Source organism: Carcharodon carcharias, chromosome 8, assembly GCF_017639515.1.
Source record: "Carcharodon carcharias isolate sCarCar2 chromosome 8, sCarCar2.pri, whole genome shotgun sequence".
NCBI lineage: Eukaryota > Metazoa > Chordata > Chondrichthyes > Lamniformes > Lamnidae > Carcharodon > Carcharodon carcharias.
The window spans coordinates 67,300,633-67,307,199 of NC_054474.1; positions in this window are offsets into that span (position 1 = coordinate 67,300,633).

Consider the following 6,567-nt stretch of genomic DNA (forward strand, 5'->3'; position numbering starts at 1 on the left):
TCGCCGCCTGCAAACCCTAGCAGCAGGATTGTGCCATCTTCTGGGGCCTCTTCCGCCTTGGACTTCCTGCTGCCCATGCACCCCTTGTGCCTATGCCTCTCCTCCCACAGGGCCCTCCCCTGGAAGTTGCATAGGGACACCTGGATGCTGGAAATCCAAAACAAAAACAAAAATACCTGGAAAAACTCAGCAGGTCTGGTAGCATCTGCGGAGAGGAACACGGTTAATGTTTTGAGTATTAGTATTTCTGTTGAAGAGTCATGTGGACTCGAAACGTTAACTGTGTTCCTTCCGCCCTCTGACTTGATTGGAGGAGGTGAGACAGGAGATTTTACATGCTCTTGTTGGGTGTGTTTTCGGGTGGGTGTTTATGGGGGCACATAAAATATGGCAGGTGCCAACCCCCCACCTTACTACCAACCCCTGAGCTCACCCCTACAAAAGCGGGTGCCAAAATCAGCAGCTCTCCTGCACATTAAAATACAAAGGTCAGCTGAGCTTGTTAACAAGCCTATTGACCCAATAATACGCTGCCAGTGGTTGGTGTGGGCATTCGGGTGGGAGTGGCAGGCTGTTTTTAAAAAAAATCTTTTTAAAAAGACAGTAAGGAAGAGGGGTGCTCTCTTTAGGAGGGGGGGTGTGCCCTTTGTATGTCATGGGGCAACCTGCTAAGTTCTTCCTGCCTGCCTGGTCTATAAAACACACCACCCACCCACCCCCGACCCATCTCTAAATTGCCCAAACATTCCCCGCCCCAGACCCCAGATTTGCCTGCCTCCAGGATCCAGGGGCCTTCTTCTTGGGCCTGCTTGCAGTTTCAGCAGTGCCCACGAATGCGGTCTTGGCGCTGCTGAAACTGATGGCCAATCTGATTGGCCCACAGCCCCCAAAGGCAAGACTTCCTCCAGAGTGGGGCATAAGTCCCACAGGCTGCCTGTTTAGCCCACCCATAGTGCGTTATGGCTGCGGAGCAGGTTGGTGTCCAGAGAGTCATCTCCACACCGACTTTTCTTCTGGCAGCGGTGGGGGAGGCGGGGCACACAAACCATCCACTTTTCCATAATATGCCGTCCATTCTATGTGTTTCAGCCATCTGCACAGTTTTTTTAACAAAATCCCATTGTCTGTATAGGATCCCAGTTTTTTTTTATTTGAAATTGTATCTTCAAAAATCATATCCTCGTAACAACATCCAGTTGTTCTGCACCTCCAGTAGACCATCTCCATCCAATAAGCAGATCTTCAATTGAATCCAAAGTGGAAACTCCACCCGAAGAGTATGGTAGTCCGCCATTTGAGATTTTTTTCTCTGACTTGGAGGCCGAACTTTACAAGCAGCTTCCAATTTGGAAACTTCCTTCAACAAACAATAATTAAATTCTGATTGACCTCAATTTGCTTGGCTTTATGGCCTTAAAATAAAGAAGTAAACTTAATCACATACACACCTTTAGCAGCAGAGTTAACATATTGTGCGTTATGTGTCATAATGCTCGTGACATGGTCACCTGACTTACAGAGCAATGCTAGGAAAGAGCTACTAGTAACAATATAATTTATCAACAGAGACAACCTGCAAGACACTGACGTCTGGAAAATATAACTCCCCATTAACTCGATAAAATTCTTAACACATCTATTCATTTGCTTTCAGATATTCAAATTAGATTCATTAGATCACAAATGACACTTAAGGCATAGTTTCATTCACTTCCTTCCGTTCTTCATACTGTTTATTGTTTGCAAGGATTAATTGTCTAGCAAACTAGAGGATTGTTAATTAACCTTTTCTTTTGCAGGCTAGAACATTGTATCCAGAGAACATTTGAACTGTGCTTCAGGGAATGCATCAAATGAGTCAGAATACAGCATTTCTTGTATGTAAGATTTGCAAAGCCTACAATATTATAATTACATGCTACATTTATATTATTTTATTTAACAATCGGAGAGAAAGCCACTCTACACAGGAACAATGAAATGTTATGCAGGAGTTATACAAGCGACCAGCCTTACGTTTGGAATCTCCATTTCCACGATGGTTTATCGCCAGTTATTCCATTTATCATTAGATTAAATGATCCTAATTAACCAACTCAATAACTAATAATTATGCAGTAGATCTAATGAGCTTGGTATTATTTCTGCCGCAAGTAACTTACTGAAAATCAAATATTTATGGAAGGGTTAAAATAAATTATGCAAATATCTACGCAAGTCTGTGGGGAGGTACTTCTAATATGACTTAATTAGGACAAAACAGAAAAGTACTAATCTTATGAGACCCATCATGTAGTAAAGTGTCTTAAATGATGATTTAGTCATTCAGAGAAACTCGATGAATACTTTTAATATTATATGCCCTTTAGAGATTTGCAATGATTACTTGTGTACTTCACCCCCAGGCTACCATTCAGCAGTAAACATGCAATAATGCTATCTCACAAAGGATGATTTCATTGGAACCCATCAGCCTGCTTTAACAAGATAAAGTTGTGACCTTTTATAATTACATAATACAGAAGGAACTTTGTAAAGCACATTTCTTTTAAATAGTAGTATCTTCTACTGTTTTGGCATCAGTAATGGTTCAGAGATTAAGCAAAGAAATGGGGAAAGGATCTCCTGTCCATGATGTATAATAAAGTTGTAAATATTTTCTAAAATGGATTTTTGATTTCATTATGAATGAATTATGGTGCATTATAAAAAATGTTCTCTTTCATCCTTAATAATTTATTTCGCTCATCAATTTTCTGCCCTTTCTTTGTTGAGGTCAGGTTCCACGGTTGTCAATTGCCCTCCAATATCCCATTAAACTGCTATTATTCCTAAGTGAATGTCAGCAATTGATCTTAGATTAGTAAAGTCAAACCCAATCCTACCCACCTAGTAACAGGTGTGGGAACATCCAGCACACCGAGGCGGGATCGGGTCGGTGGGGGTGGTTTCTGCCGGTGGGTGGGATTACAGGAAAGCAAAAACAGAATTACCTGGAAAAACTCAGCAGGTCAGTTTTTCCAGGTAATTCTGTTTTTGTTTTGGATTTCCAGCATCCGCAGTTTTTTTGTTTTTATTACAGGAAAGCAATCTCACTTAATTAGGAATTCTGCCTTATTGGGTCGGAGATAAACTAGCTCAAGAGGTCAGGGATTCTGCAAAGAGAAATTCCCTATGACCAAAATTCTTAAAGCTACAAGTCTGAAATGAAAATACAAAATACTGGAAATATTCAGCAGTTCAGTCAACATTCATGGAGAGAACAGATAAGTTCACATTTCAAATAGAGTCCCCACTGTGTGTAGACATTTCAAGTGATTATAGGCAGTGGGTGATATGTCAAGTAACTAGGAGGCAGGAGAAAGCCATGTAGAAAGCTATAGCTGACATCCTGACTGCAACATCTGGGAAAGTAGTGATACCAGTCACTATGAAGGCAAGCTGGAGGATTGGCAACAGCAGAAAGATCAACAGAACAGTATGTCCGACATCCCCATAGAACATGTGTGCCTTTAGATTGATGATGTCAACCTTGTACCAACCTGTATGGCCATCAATGTACCTCTCTACCATGAAACTGTGCTCCCTTCATTGCTGACACTATAATTTTCTATTGTGAGAAGCACACTGTACAATAAAATCATACTCACAACAACAAACATTAGCAATTATAAACAAAGCATAAGTAAATTGAAATTTTATCATGTCCCTGATATGTTTTGACAAGAGCCAAGATTTAGTGCAGCCATCAGTATGATTAAAGCTTTGTTACTTACACATATCCAAAACATATTCAGATTTATTATTGGCATACCTATTGCCTCATAAAGTATTTTTTGAATAACTTTCAAAAATAGTCTTTGTTCACCCTAGGCAAAGATTGATTGACTATCCTTCACAGCTGGTCCAAGCAGGGTGAACTCATAATGAAACTATCTAAAGACATATTCTTGATGAGGACATCAGGATTCATAACACTGCGTTGGAGTCACTTCAATAATTTTGATTTTATTCTCAGTATAATCTACTTTAATTTAAATACTGCTGAAACCTCTCTCCTTTTATAAATTTTAAGTTTGCTCAATTACTTCAGCCATTAGAAAATGAATTCCTTAACTGAAAGAGAAAAAAGTAATAATTACCCATTTGTCCAAAGGAATTTAACTTGTTTAAAAAAAAGTTCACTTTTTTATTCGATATCTCCAATAGCAAAGTAAACATTTATTGGATCTCATTGACCACGGAAGCATCAAAGTTTAAAAAATGTTATGAAAACTTACTATCCAAATACACTGAATAGGTATTGGATTTTTAAACTCTCTTCCCACTGAAGAAGTGTAGACCTGTTGGACAATATGGGTTGGATTTTTCTGAAAGACGGGTAGCATTGCTGCCAGAACCAAAAGCTGTTCCTAAGCCCGTGCAGGTATCCAATTGAGGACAGTGGTCAGCCTTTCAGAGCTCAATCAGAGGGCAGACAGCTCAGCAGTCTTCACAGTGACACCGATATGGGTGGTTGCTGCTGAAGCTGCAGGGAGAGGAAGACGAAGAGGCAGCTTCCATGTTAGGGTGCCTTTGAAGTGGCATTTAAGGTTTTTTTATTGTACTGGGGTCAGGCAAGCATAGTCATAGAGTCATAGAGGTCTACGGCACAGGAAAAGGCCCTTCGGCCAATTGAGTCTGTGCCAATCAAACAAGTACCTAACTATTCTAATCCCATTTTCCAGCACTAGGCCCATAGCCTTGTATGCCATGGCATTGCAAGTGCACATCCAAATACTTCTTAAATGTTATGAGGGTTTCTGCCTCTACCACCCTTTCAGGCAGTGAGTTCCAGATTCCCACCACTCTCTGGGTGAAAAAAGTCTTCCTCACATCCCCTCCAAACCTCCTGCCCCTTACCTTAAATCTATGCCCCCTGGTTATTGATCCCTTCACCAAGGGGAAAAGTCCTTTCCTGTCTACCTTATCAATACCCATCATAATTTTATACACCTCAATCATGTTCCCCCTCAATCTCCTCTGCTCCAAGGAAAATAACCCCAGTCTATCCAATCTCATTTCATAACTAAAACTCTCCATCCCAGGCAACATCCTGGTAAATCGCCTCTGCACTCTCTCTAGTGTAATCACATCTTTCCTGTAATGAGGATTCCAGAACTGCACGCAATACTCCAGCTGTGGCCTAACCAGTGTTTTATATAGTTTCAACATAACTTCCCTGCTCTTATATTCTATGCCTCAGCTAATAAAGGCAAGTATCCCATATGCCTTCTTAACCACCTTATCTACCTGTGCCACTATCTTAACAGACTGGCGGACATGCACACCAAGGTCCCTCTGATCTTCGGTACTTCCCAGGGTCCTACCATTCATCATGTATTCCCATGCCTTGTTTGTTCTGCTCTAGTGCGTCACCTCACACTTAAATTCAATTTGCCACTGATCAGATCATCTGAGCAGCCAGTCTATATCCTCCTGTAATCTAAGGATATCCTCCTCACTATTTACAACCCCACCAATTTTCATGTCATCTGCGAACTTACTGATCAACCCTCCAACATTCAAGTGTAAATTATTTATATACCACAAACAGCAAGGAACCCACACCAATCCCTGTGGAACTCCAATGGACACAGGCATCCAGTCACAAAAACACTCCTCGACCATCACCCTCTGCTTCCTGCCACTCAGCCAATTCTGGATTCAGTTTGCCAAATTGCCTTGGATCCCATGGGCTCTTACCTTCATTATCAGTCTCCCATGTGGGACCTTATCAAAAGCCTTGCTGAAGTCTAGGTAGACTATGTCATACGCATTATCGTCATCTACACACCTGGTCACTTCTTCAAAAAATTCAATCAAATTGGTCAGACATGACCTCCTCTTAACAGAACTGTCCTTGATTAATCCCTGCCTCTCCAAGGGTAGATTAATTCTTTCCCTCAGAATTTCTTCCAATAGTTTCCCCACCACTGAGGTTAGACTGATTGGCCTGTAGTTCCCTGGTTTATCCCTTCCTCCCTTCTTGAATAATGGTACCACACTGGCTGTCCTCCAGTCCTCTGGCACCTCTCCAATGGCCAGAGAGGTATTGAAAATTATTGCCAGCACCCCTGCTATCTCCTCCCTTGCCTCACTCAACAGCCTGGGATACATTTCACCGAGCCTGGAGATTTATCTACTTTTAAACCTACCAGGCCTCCCTTTCTATGCTAATTTCTTTAATTATATTGTAGTCCTTCTGCCGGATTTCCATACCCACATCGTCCCTCTCACTTGTGAACACCAACACAAAGGGCAGAATTTAATGGTTGGTGGGCAGGCCCCACCAGCTCGGCGGTGGGCTGGTGCTGCCGAAGTGGGCCCTGCCGCCACTTTAAGTGGGTGGGCCAATTAAGGCCCGCCCAGCGGTCTGCCCGACGGGAAGTGCTATGAGCTTCCTGTGCGGCGGGGGGGGAGGGATTCTCCAACTGTCAAAGTGTGCTCATGCACGAAAGAGCGCACTGCTCCCTGAGACTAAGTACTGTCTCAGGGAGATCACTGACAGTGCTTCAAAGTGTCAAA